The sequence below is a fragment of the Halichoerus grypus genome, chromosome 13 (genome assembly GCF_964656455.1).
Source record: "Halichoerus grypus chromosome 13, mHalGry1.hap1.1, whole genome shotgun sequence".
Taxonomy (NCBI): Eukaryota; Metazoa; Chordata; class Mammalia; order Carnivora; family Phocidae; genus Halichoerus; species Halichoerus grypus.
The window spans coordinates 36,541,278-36,554,509 of NC_135724.1; the positions used below are offsets into that span (position 1 = coordinate 36,541,278).

Here is a 13,232-nt window from a genome sequence, read left to right on the forward strand (position 1 = left end):
GACATAGTTATCTACTTAGAAAATCACAAGGAATCTACAGAAAAACTCCTAGAATAAATGGGTTCAGCAAGACTGCAGAATACACGATTGACATATGAAAGTTAATGTTTCTCTACATTAGCAATCAACCCACGGACACCAAAATTTAAAATACAGTATCATTTTCAATTGTTTGAAATAAAAATGTAAATCTAACATAACAAATCCAAAAAAATTTAACAAAACAGACTTGTATGATAAAACTACACAATGCTACTCAAAAAAAATCAAAGAAGATATAAATGGAAAGACATACCATGCTTATAGATTGGAAGACGCAATATACTAAAATGTCGATCCTCCCCAGATTGATATACAGGTCTACTGCAATTCCTATCAAAATCCCAGCAAGATTTTTTTGTAAATATAGACAAGATCATTCTACAAATTACATGGATAGGCAAAGAAACAAAAACAGTTACAACAATTCTGAAAAAGATGTGGAAGGAATCAGTCTACACCAACTTACGACTTATTGTACAGCACAATAACCAAGACTGTGTGATAGTGGTGGAGGGACAGACACACAGATCAATGGAACAGGACAGAGAACCCAGGAATAGACTCATACATATACACCCAACTGATTTTTTACAAAGATACAACCAATTCAATGGAGGAAAGATGTTGCCTTTTCAACAAAGGGTGCTGCAATAGCAAAAACTAGAAACCACCAGATGTCCTTCAAAAGATAAATGGTTGAAAGAACCATAAAAGTACATCCATACTGTAAAGTACTACTCAGCAATACATAAGAATCAACTATCAATACACGCAACCACCTGAATGAAACTCTAGACAATTATGCTGAGTGAAAAAAGCCAATTCCAAAAGGTACTTACTGTATGATTCCATTTACAAAACATTTTTGGAATGACATAATTATAGAAATGGAGACAGATTAGTGATTGTCAGGGCTTAAGGAGCAGGTAGCAGTAGGAAGCAAGTGGGTGTGGGTATAGAACAACATGCAGAAACCTTGTAATGGAAATGTTCCGTATCTTGACTGTATCAGTGATACTGTCATGGGTCTGATATTGTACCATAGTTTTACAAAATGATACCACTGGGAGCAACTGGGTAAAGGGTACACAGGATCTTTCTGAATTCTTATAACTGCATGTGGATCTACAATTATGCCACAAAAAGTTTAATTAAAAAAAATTGTGGATGCCTGGGTGGCCCAGTTGGTAAAGCATCTGCCTTCAGCTCGGGTGATCCTGGGGCCCCAGGATCGAGTCCCTGCTCAGCAGGGAGCCTGCTTCTCCCTCTGCCTGCACCTCCCCCTGCTTGTGTTCTCTCTCTCTCTGCCAAATAAATAAATAAAATCTTTAAATTAAAAAAAAAAAATTGGACCTTCACTCACTTGCTCTACGGTTTATCACCCAAATATTAACACTCTGGAATGGATCTAGCCTCTTAACAACCCTTTATTAATCTTGGCTTTGTGCTGGACTAAGTGAAGACATACAGATATAAGTGTAAAATATTATCCCTACCCTCAAACACCATACACTTAAGTAGAATGACAGAGGCATAAATCAACAGTGCAAGACTTCATAAAGGAGATGGGATTTGAGCAAATCCTTCAACAAGAGATAGTACTTCCACAAGCGGAGGAAAGAGGGGCATCTTGGGAAGAAATCATATATAAAGACACAGAGCTAGAAATAAGCACAGTTCCTATGGAGAACGAGGCATGTTTGTGTTGTGAAATAAGAGAACTATGGAACAAGCAGTGTGGAGTAATTATGGAAGGTCCCAAAAGTCACAGAGAGGAGTTCAAATGTCGCTTACTCAAAGAAGCCTTCCTCACCAACCCAGCCGACCAAAAACAGCAGTTCCCCCCACCCACATTCTCTCCAACATCCTTTACTTTTTCTTTACAGCACTCATCTAAATGGCAATCATTATATACTTATCCGCAGGCTTATTTGCTTAATGCTGCCCCACTTTCAGATATCTTGACTATCTAGCTGGGGCTGGCACACAATAAGCACTCAATAAATATTAACTGAATAAGTGAGCAAACAGTAAGTACTCACTCCTGGTTCTCTTCTGCGCAGCTGCTCACTCGTCTTCCTCCATTATCTGTCACTCCATCCGCCTTGGTCCCTCTCTCACCTACTGTTTTCCCTTGCTCCTCCACCTCAGCCCAGCTCTTACCCCATCACAAAAAAACTCAGTGTATTCTAAAATAGTGGATCACAGTGCTGTAATACTCTTCTGAATCTCAACCAATGAGGAACTGTATCCCAAGAAATCTGTTACTGAAAAAAAGTACTAAAGTTGTATGTTGTTACATAAGCATAATAGATGTACATATTACATAAACAAACAAAAGCAGAAAGAGTCATTCCTTTCACAGCCTTATTTTCCTGAATACGACAGCCTTTTCCCAGAACTGGATGATCCTATCTGGTCTACAGAAAGCTGCCCATCAGAGAGCTAGTACTCCTCAACACAACCGAAGTTATGAAAAACAAGAAAGAAACTGCCACAGACTAAAGACTAAGGAGACATAACTACTAAATGCAATGTGGTACCTTGGACTGGATTCTGGAACATAAAGAGAGTATTAATGGAAAAACTGGTAAAATCCAAATAAAGTCTGGAATTTGGTTTAAAAAAATACATTTACATACATATGTGTGTATACATACATACACACACACACACACACATATATATACGGGATTAACATATGATTGAGATTTAAATATGTTAATATTATCTTATTAAAAAAGAGAAAGAGACAGGGCACTTGCAAGTGAGCCAAGAGTGAAACTCAGGCCACAGCAGTTGGAGCTTGGAGTTGAAAAGCCACAAAGAGCTTCGTTTTTGACTCTGGTCCCATGCTCTTACCTGATGCCATGACAACTAACTTGATTGCAATTGCTTGAGTTTAACAACCAGTTCTGGCTTCCTAGCAAGCTCTTTCATAAAATCAGCAAGCATTTACTGAGTGCCTACTTCTTGCCGGGCACTGTGAAATCTTTGGGGATACATGGCTAGAAAAGGAAGACACAATCTCTGCTCTCATAAAGCTTATATTCTATTGGAGAAGCCAGGCATTTAATAAATATTTGCATAAATGGTGAGTGTTCCCAAGAGTTTTAGAACCTGCTTCTTAAAAGCCCTACCAAGGGAAGGGGAGCCTGGGTGGCTCAGTCAGTTAAGCGTCTGCCTTTGGCTCAGGTCATGATCCCAGGGTCCTCGGATCGAGCCCCACATCGGGCTCCCTACTCAGTGGGGAGTCTGCTTCTCCCTCTGCCCCTCACCCCACTCATGCTCGCAGGCACTCATTCTCTCTGTAATAAATAAATAAAATCTTTAAAAAAATAAAATAAAGCCCTACCAAACAATCCATCCTGACAACTATTCACTGGTGTTCTGATTAAGGCCTTCAATGTGAACAAATCACCTGAGATAGATCTGTAAGCTATCACCTGTGATCTGATGAATCACTTTAACAGGTACTCATTCAGTTGATGTGGTTTGGGACCTGAGATTTTGCATTTCTTCCAAACTTCCAGAAGACAGGGATGCTGCTGCTGGTTCACAGACCAGTTTGAATTAGCAAGGCTCTCAAGTACCATGGAAACATCACTCAAACTATCATGTAAAAAGCAAGCTCCAAAAGGACGAGGACATTCTGTCTCTCTCATTCACCACAGTACACACAAGACTTAAACTATGCCTCACAGATAGCACTCAATACTTATTTTCGTAATAAATGAATGGATGCAAGGTCCTGATAAGCACTGTTCAATAGTAGTCACCAGCTACATCTGGCTACTGAACACTTGACATGAGGCTAGTGCAACTGAGGAGCCAAATGATTTTTAAATTAACTTTAATAGCCACATGTGGTTAGTAGCTACCACAATGGACAACCCAGGTCTAGACAAAGATAAGATAAAGAGTATCGAATTAATAAAGCCTAGGTTTGAATCCCAGCTCTGCTGCTTAGCTTGTGACCTGTAAAGTTACAACTTCTTAAGGCCTCAACTTCTTCCTCTGTGAAATGAGGACAAGACCCCCTGCCCCCCCCACACCCCTTCTCAGGGTTCCTGACAGTTATTATTATAAATTAATGTACGAAGCAAAAGGTATGATTTAAGGTAAGATTCTCTGCCCTCCAGAAACAGTTCACAATCCCAAAGACTACCTTGCCTATTGCCCATACTTGCCAGAAAATGCCAAGCGCTTTTGGTTGAAGGGCTGGTTAGCTCAGTGGCTTTGAGAATGAGGCCAAGGTCATAAGTTTGGAGGAGGGAGGACCCTCACTTAACCAGGGTGATCAGGCAATGACAATGCACATCATGATTCCCGGCAAATCTTTAAATGGGCACTGTGTTGACTGTGGATGAGTAAATAACATTTCATTCATTCATTCTTCCAGGAAGAACTGCCACATTACCTAAAGCCCGTTACTTCCCATCCACAGATCTTTGCTAAACCAGGGCCGGGTCCCCAGCGCGGGCAGTGCGCCGGGAAGCCCCCGCCCCGGGCCGCCCGCGTGTCCTCCCCTCCCCCGTCGCGCCGGCCGGGCGAGGGTCAGCCTGGCACCACCGCTCCAAGTACCACACGGCCGGGCCGGACCCAGGAGCCATATTTAGCTGTATTTCTCGTCAATAAAACAAACTTCCGTCTTCTAAAGAAAAACGGTTCTAACTCAATGACAAACTAGGACGGAAACTCGCTGCTCGCCGCAGTTGCCAACCAGAGGCGCCGCGTGTCCGGCAGCCCCGGAGTCCCCGACTCGGACCCCGCGCCGAGCGCGCCCGCGCCCCGGCCCCGGCAGCGCCGGCCACAAAGGACGGGAGACGCGGACGCGGACGCGGCCGGGCCTCCTCCTCCTCCCCCCCGGCCCCGCGCTAGCGGCCCGGGCTCCGGGACGGCCCGGGCGCGGGCGGACACTCACCTCGGTCCGCACGCGGCGGCGGCGGCGGCGGCGGGCGCTCCTCGGGGCCGGCCCGGGCGGTCGCGGCGCGGTCCCGCGGGCCGCAGCGCGGGCGCTACTCTCGGGCCGCCGTCCGCCGCGCCGCCTCCTCGGCCACTGCCGGCGGCTCCCCCGGCGGGCGGGCGGGCCCGCCGCGGGCCCCGCCTCCGCCGCGCCCGCCCCCGCCTCCGCGCCGGGCCTCGTAGGCTCGGCGCGCTACTCCGGGCCGCCCCGCATGCCGCCGCCGCTGGCGCTCGCTCGGGGCCGCCTCACGCGGCGGGCCGGGGCCGCAAGGCCGCCCGCGCAGGCCGCTCGGGCGCAATGCTCGCAGCGCTCGGCGTGCTCAGCGGCGGCAGCGGCGGCGGCCCGTGCGGCTGCGCGGGGGAGGCGGGGGCGCCGCGCGTTCACCCGGATGCGCCGTCCCCCGCCCCTGCGGCGAGCCCACTTCGGGGCCGCAGCGCTTCCCTCGGGGCCGATGGCGGGGGGGGGGGGGGTTCCGTCATTTCGGCGCCTCCGCCCCTGCTTGCCTGACCCGCGGGGAGGCGGGGAGCCGAGGCGCCGCGCTGCCGCGGCGGGGGGCTCCGGGCCGCGCGGCCGGCCTTGTACCCGGGCGGGAAGCTCCGTCTGTGAGCGGCTCGGCGGTGCTGTCCCGGCCGGTGGCCTCCACCTAAACCTGTGTACGGACAAAGAGGCTACCGCAGCAAGTAAAATAAAATTCGGGCCGTTTCACGTCGAGCAGATCACCGGGTGGGAGGAAATGAAGGTGCCCCTCACCTCGCCGAGGAGGTTCTGGATCGACCCCGGGCCGAGCACAAGGTCTGCTCCGGACCCGGGTGGGGCCGAAGAGCACTTGGAGCTGGAGGACTGTCGGCGGCACCTTCGTGCGGCCCTTCTGAGCCCCGCGCCAGGCGGCGGGGATGCAGGAGTTCCAGGACCAGGGTGGGCGGCGAGAGGCGAGGCCGCCGACCGGCACCGCCGGAAGAGGCAGCCAGGCCTTGGGGGGGACACAAAACGCCCCGGCCCCCTGCGGAATGGGGATTGTTTGGGGAAGATTCTCCTTCGTCGTGCTCTGAGAGGGGCCCTTCCACGGTACCTCCTTGGGAAACACTCCGCTCTAGCACTAGTTCCATTAACCCAGCGGTAACCTTCCTCTGAAGAGAAGACCCAACCCTCGTCCTCTATCACTCACACGAGGCATAACCAAGAGTTATTTTAATAAATTAATGTTTTACTTTAAAATCATCCAGAGGTCTTCATGTCTTGCTTGCCATCCAAGAGCTGGAATGATTGAGACTAATGTTGATACTATTATTTAAATGGTCCCATTTTTATTTTTTTTAAATAAATGCTGTATATGTCACAGAAAGAAGCAAAAGGCTGTAAGCAAAAGATGTTACCGAGGATTATCTCTGGAACTCCCTTGTTTTGTGCTTATCCACATTTTCCAAATATTCCAAAATAAAAGAAGTTGCTTTTTAAAGGTACTTCTATAATTATTTTGAAACAAGGTGAATCATGGTTGGCCTGGTAAGGGTACCTAAAGGAAACTTCACTTTGAAGTTTGTATCTCTTAAAAATATTATAACAAAAAAATAAAATACTGTATCTAGGTGGAAAAGACTTGCAAATCATGTATCTGATAAGGACTTTATTTTTTATTTTTTTTAAAGGTTTTATTTATTTATTTGACAGAGACACGAGAGAAGGAACACAAGCAGGGGGAGTGGGAGAGGGAGAAGCAGGCTTCCCACCGAGCAGGGAGCCCGATGTGGGGCTTGATCCCAGGACCCTGGGATCATGACCCAAGCCGAAGGCAGACACTTAACGACTGAGCCACCCAGGCGCCCCAAGGACTTGTATTTAGAATATATAAAGAACCCTTACAACTCAATAAAACTAATAATCCAATTTAAAACGGGCAAAAGAGTTGAATAGACATTTTAACCAAAGAAAATATTTCAATGGTCAACAATAGCATGAAAAGATGCAAAACATAGTCAGTCTCTATAGAAAAAGGCAAATCAGAACCACCGTGAGAAAGCTCTTCACACCTTCATCAATGGCTGTAATAAAAAGGACTGACAATGACAAGTGTTGATAAGGAGAAAGAGAAATTAGATCCCTCATACACTGCAGATGGGAATGTGAAATGGTGCAGTCACTTTGGAAAAGTTTGTTTCTTAAAAAAAGTTATTTGTAGAAGTACCGTATGATCCAACAATCCCATTTCCTAGGTACGTACCCAAGAAAATTGAAAACATGCCCATATGGCAAGTTGTACAGAAGTATTCACCAGCAGCATTATTCATAACACCCAAAAAGTGGAAACAATCCAAATGTCCAGCAACAGGTGAATGGGTAAACAAAAGGTGATATATCCATACAATGGAATGCTATTCAGCAATAAAATGGAATGAAATATTCATGGAAGATACAACATAGGGGCACCTGGGTGGCTCAGTCAGTTAAGTGCCTGCCTTTGGCTCAGGTCATGATCCCAGGGTCCTGGGATCAAATCCGTTGAAGGGCTCCCTCTCCCTGTGCCCCTCCTCCTCCACTTGTGTTCTCTCTCTCTCAAATAAAATCTTTAAAAAATTGTATTAAAAAAGATACAATATATAGGAAACTCAGAAACATTAAGCTAAGTGAAGGCAGATGCAAAAGAGCACCTATTGTATGATTCCATTTCTGTGAAACATCTAGAAAAGACAAATCTATGCAGACAGTTTACTGGTTGCCCAGGTCTAGGGCTGGGGATGGGAAGTCAATGCAAAAGGGAACAAGGGATCATTTTGGAGTGATGGAAATGTTCTAAAATCAGATTGTGGTAATGGCTGCACAACTCTAGATTTACTAAAAATCATTGAATTGTGCTTTTGAAACTAATGAATTTTATGATATATAAATGTTATCTCAATAAAACATACGTGAAAAAAATCTGTGTGCCACAAAGTAGCCCAGGAAAATATTACCTTATCTACTTGTAACAAGTTCTTCACAAAAGCAAATGGAAAATGGTATGCTGTTTGCACTGTAAAACGTAATAAAATGCACTTTTTGCAACTGGTTGTATAACCAAGCACAATAACCCTTCCACACCCTCAATCTACCCACTCTTATTCATTCAAAATGTGTCTTCACTTTACCCACTAGAAGAACTGGAAATGAGGTAGAAAACGGTAAACATCCTTGAGAGCAAGAAAGAACTGGGTATCTTACAACAAGGAGAGGGGTGTAAAGACTCAGACTGGGAATCCAAAGTTAGGACATTGACATAATCTTTCTCAATTTTATTCTTGTCTCCCCGTCAGTCCTGTGCCCCAGACTCACCGGCTTCTTCCGGCTGTGATGTATTGCTCCGGGGGGAGCACTACCTTTGGGCCAGATAATGGTATGATTTAGGATTTTTTCATGATTTTATGGGTTTTTCATGAGTTCTATGATTCTACCATGGAAGAAATTAACCTTTAGAAGATTAGTGGAGACATAAAGTGGACTAACCTACATGAACTAGTCTACCTGCCCTGACTTTTTCTCACCAAGGCCCCTGAGAAGCGCACCAGGGGCGCTGCTCCATTGAGTGAATGATTAATTCAGTGCCTTGTTTCTACCAGATCCTCCCTATTATTTGAATAATGCTAATATTCTTTTAACTTGTGAATGAGGACTAGTTGTTTGTTCCCAATTAGCTAGAAAGAGGGAGAATAGGATTCATTGTAATGGGGACATGTGGGAGATTGCCTAAAGCAGGGTAAACGGCCCAAGAATAATTGAGCCCACGTGGTGGGCGGGAGCGGGGGGAGGGGATCTGTTACACAGAATTGTGTGTCAAACATCCTGACAGGATGGGGAAGAACAGAAGAAGGTGACATTGAAAGAGGGATAGGCAAACACAAGCCCACACAGGAGTCAAATGACATGAAGTAGGTGGTAATTACGCAGAATGTGTAAACGCTATCATTTTATGATTTTTCACTTCTTGTTTTGCTTTTCCCACCAAAGGCCTGGCTGCCTTCTTGGGCTTGAAGCCTCAGGAACGTGGGTGCCCTTTCCCCTCTCTACATGTGCTGGATTTTGAACGGTCTCTACACTTTCCTCCCCAAGTGTCTCTTTTATGCATGCATTTCAATGACCAAATCAAACCCCATGCCACATCCAGCTTCCAAAGGAGCAGAAAATGCAATCAATTCCAACATTGTCCCCAGAAGGCAGAGAGCTTCGAAAATTTGGATTGTAACATTAACGACTATCAGAAGTATGAAAATTGGAGGATAACACTTTCTTTAAACTTTTTATTTTGAAATAATTATAGATTCATAGGAAGTTGTAAAAATTGTACAGAGAGGTCCTTTGTACCTTTTGTCCATTTCCCCCCTTTGCTTACATTTTTTTTTTTTTTTAAGTAAGCTCTACTCCCAACCTGGGGCTCCAACTCTCTACCCTGAGATCAAGGGTGGTATGCTCTACCGACTGAGCCAGCCAGGCATCCCCTTTGGTTACATCTATAACATAAAAAGAACTACATAGCATAAAATCAAAACCAGGAAATTGACATTGGTATAATGGGTGTGTATAGGTCTGTGCCATTTTATCAATTTTATCACATTTTATCACTGTAACAACTATCAGAATCAAGATACAGAACTAGTCCAAAAAGATCTTCCTCCCGCTACCCCCTCATAGTCACACCCACCCCTCCCCAGCCCAGTCTCTCTGACCCCTGGCAAACTCTGTTCTCCATTTCTATACTTTTGTCATTTCAAGAATGTTATATAAACGGAATCATACAGGATGTGGCCTTTGGAGACTGGCTTTTTTTTTTTTTTCACTCAGCATAATGCCCTTGCTTGTACGTGGGTCATTTTGTTTTGTTTTGTGCTAATCACTCTGTCAACTGGACCAGGATGAAAGTCCTGGCTCCCCACTTGGTCTTCTCTGCCGCCACCCCAGCCGGGGGGTTGGGAGTAACTAGGGGTGCCTTGTCGCAACAGGGGAAAGGGGGAAGGTGCAGGCTCTCTATTCAGCCTTTGCTGACTGGGATGGGGTGAGGTTGCATTTTTTTCTGCAGAGGTCGGCTGGAATTGGGTAGTTGCTGTGTAAAAGTTTTCTAGGTTGCCCCTTCCCTGGTTCTTTAGTTAGCAAGAGCAGGCATTTCTTGGGTTTTGTTTTGTATTTTGTTTTTTGTTGTTGTTATTGTTTTTAAAAGCCTGTTCCCATGGTGTTTCCAGGTTCCCAGCTTCTGCAGCACTCAGACCAGGGTCTATAAAACAAAAGAAAATTCAGAGAGCGCACTGCCCTGTCATCCCTCAGATCCCAGGGGCCCATAGTAAATGGTTTTCTTCTCCCTACCTTTCAGAGTCTTCTCATGTTGGTTTTACATAAAATGTCCAGGGCTTTTAGCTGTTCTTAGTGGGAAATGCACTCCGTTCACTATTCCATCTTTTTCTGGAATCAGAAGTTGAAAATAAAGCTTTAAAACATAAATTAGAGCGGACTGCAGATTATTCCTATAAAAATGTCACCCCCAGTTTCTTGTGTTCCAATAGGCTTTCTTGAGTCAGAGAGGAAAGGGAAGATTTACTGCAGGTTTACTGGGAATTCCACAGATATACTAGGGACATTTCTATGGGAGACAATGTTTATATGGAAACAAATGGGAGAAATGCTGGGAACTGGTAGATCAGGGACTCAGTGGAGTCTGAGGTCAGTAAGTGTGGAGGAATGAAAAGGTTGAGACAGCGAGAGCCCAAGGCACTGCAGGTGGAATCGGCCTTGCCCCGATATGGCTCAGGAGACACCATTTGGACATATGGCCAATGATGGCAAAGAAGGAACTAAGAAGTTGAAAATGAAAATGAACCTAAGAAACTGAAGATAAGAAAGTCAGGGGCGCCTGGCTGGTTGGGTTGGAAGAGCATGTGACTCTTGGGTCATGAGTTCAAGCCCCATGTTGGGTGTAGAGATTACTTAAATAAATAAAATAATATAAATAAATAAATAAATAAATAAATTTTAAAAAGTTAGAAGTTATATTTAAGTTATATTTATTTATATTTAAGTTATATTTAAAAAATATAAATTTTTTAAATTTTTAAGAAAAGCAGGAGTCAAGATAGAAGGAAAACCTAAGTTGGGGACAAAAATCATCAAGGACAATAGAAGCAAGTCTTAGTTGGCATAGATTTGGGCAGTCATTACTTAAAAGCAAATCAAATGGCATGAACCTGAAATGAAGAGGAATGGAAGAGATATTGGGTTTGGGGCTCAAAGAGGTGCTATGGAGTAAGATGACACAATTTTAACTATGAATGCATAGGAATTCATGGTATGGTTAGATGGCATTTAGGAAGAACCAAAGAAAGAAAACATGTTAAATAGCACGGGGTTGGGGAGAAGACTGCAGAATTTTTCCAGTCAAGACTGAGTTTTAGAGATTTATAAAATACATTTTCTTGTCCTCTTCCATTCTCTGGCTACACACATCAGCCAGGGATTCCAGGCCCTAAACGGTCTGGTTCCATTTCCACCTGCCCCAGCCCTCTTGCCCACAGTTCACCCATAAGCCTCTGCTCCAGTCACACCACCCACCTCTCTGTTCCCTCCTCCCCACATTCGTTCTGCTATTTGCTTCCTTGCCTTCTTTCCTCCACCTATTTAATCCCTAAGGATGCCGCTCCAGTGCAATTTTCCATACCTTCTACAACTTCTTCAATCAGATTGATTTTTTCTTTTTTCTGAATTCCTATAACTTCATTATCTGTAGCATTTTCCCCCCAACACAAATAAGCTGCCTCATCCCATTGTTGCTATAATGTTTTATGTGTTTAAAGCTCCTATCACCTCCTGGATGGTTTGCACTGTACTTTGCACATTTTGAATATAGAAGTAATACATACATAGGATACAAAATTCAAATAGGACAGGAAGATATGAAGCAAAAACTTATAATCTCTCCCCCAACAGCATTTCCAGAGGTAACTACCTTTAATTTGTTTGGTGGTTGCCATCCTTACCTCTCCTGATGAATAACTCTCCTAACTCTAAATAGTATACTTATAGTTCCAATTCTTGATTTATCAACTTCAGACTGTGTTTGTTAGTTTTTGCTGTCATACAAACAATCCCCAAATTGTAGCTTATAATAAACACTTATTGCAAGCTCACAAACCATTGGCTGCCACTATGCTGGACTTGGCAAGGCTTGGCTCTATGTGTCTTCTAATTTGGGGACTTGGGCTAAAGGAGTGTCTATCACTTGGGGTATGCTCTTTCCATGGCAAAGGGCCATAGTTAAAGAGAAGCAACCAAAACACATTTCTTTGTTCAAAATCATTCATATGGCTAAGGCCAGAGTCAATGGAGTAGGGATGACACTATTTATGCCCCACCAGAAGGCACAACAAAATCATATGGACAAAGAGTATGGATGTATAATCTATTACAAAGAGGGAGCAGAAAGTTGGGAACAATGATCCAATCTATCCCACACAAGTTTCTATTGATTCCCACTTAGCAAAGATAAGGAATTGTGATGGTGGGTGGCTCAGTAGGTTAAGTGTCTGCCTTTGGCTCAGGTCATGTTTCCAGGGTCCTGGGATCAGGCCCTGCATCAGGGTCCTTCCTCAGCGGGGAGCCTGTTTCTCCCTCTCCCCCGCCTGCCTCTCTGCCTACTTGTGCTCTCTCTCTCTCTGTCAAATAAATAAATAATTTTAAGCAAAAAGATAAGGAATTGAGCTCATTCACACTACCTCTGATTCCCTCCTTTTCTCAAAATTTTTTTAGTTGTATTATAAGTAGTTCTACTTTATAACTTTACAGAGAGAAAATACTTTCTCATTCAACTTTGGATAGTGCCTAAAGTATTCAAATTTAGCTAGTATCTTCAAGTCCTCATTATAAAAAATACACTTTCATACCCCTTCATACCCTCTCTTCCCCTTCTATCTCATAACTCATACATTGTGAAGTTTCATAACATTTCCCTTCTGTTTTGGAACTATAATTAAGTCTTCTATGTGTTGTATACAAGTTGATTCAAAAAAACTAAAATCCAGTAAGGAACACTTAAAATACTCTAATCGTTGTTAAGTATTATTTTCTGCAGAATCAAGAAATGTAGTTGGACTTGTAGAGAAGGAAATGGGGTTGCCTGGGTGGCTCAGTTGTTTGGGCATCTGACTCTTGATCTCAACTTGGGTCTTGATCTCAGGGTCATGAGTTTAAGCCCCGCGCTGGGCTCCACAAGCCT

General features: G+C 44.3%; 2 protein-coding genes and 1 long non-coding RNA gene across 6 annotated transcripts in view; 1 reads left to right on the forward strand and 2 right to left on the reverse strand.

The window, feature by feature from the left end:
* GALNT1 (polypeptide N-acetylgalactosaminyltransferase 1) overlaps positions 1-5,937 on the reverse strand; it is a 124,730-nt gene extending 118,793 nt beyond the window's left edge. The window contains exon 1 of one of the 3 annotated variants that reach the window (XM_078060427.1): positions 5,759-5,937. The gene's annotated coding sequence lies outside the window, so the exon portion shown is untranslated. Of the gene's footprint in view, positions 1-4,966; positions 5,120-5,758 lie in introns of those variants that run through there. The other 2 variants (XM_078060426.1, XM_078060424.1) reach the window with 2 other exon arrangements.
* Positions 1-13,232, forward strand: part of LOC118533873 (zinc finger and SCAN domain-containing protein 30) — a 508,183-nt gene that overhangs the window by 270,199 nt on the left and 224,752 nt on the right. The window lies entirely within an intron of this gene.
* The window catches only part of LOC118533882 (uncharacterized), a 146,264-nt gene continuing 142,313 nt past the window's right edge, over positions 9,282-13,232 (reverse strand). For both annotated transcript variants that reach the window (XR_013443337.1, XR_004916409.2), the window contains 2 exons: positions 10,334-10,429; positions 9,282-10,244 (listed from right to left, as the gene is read on the reverse strand). This is a non-coding gene — a long non-coding RNA (uncharacterized LOC118533882). The remainder of the gene's footprint in view (positions 10,245-10,333; positions 10,430-13,232) is intronic.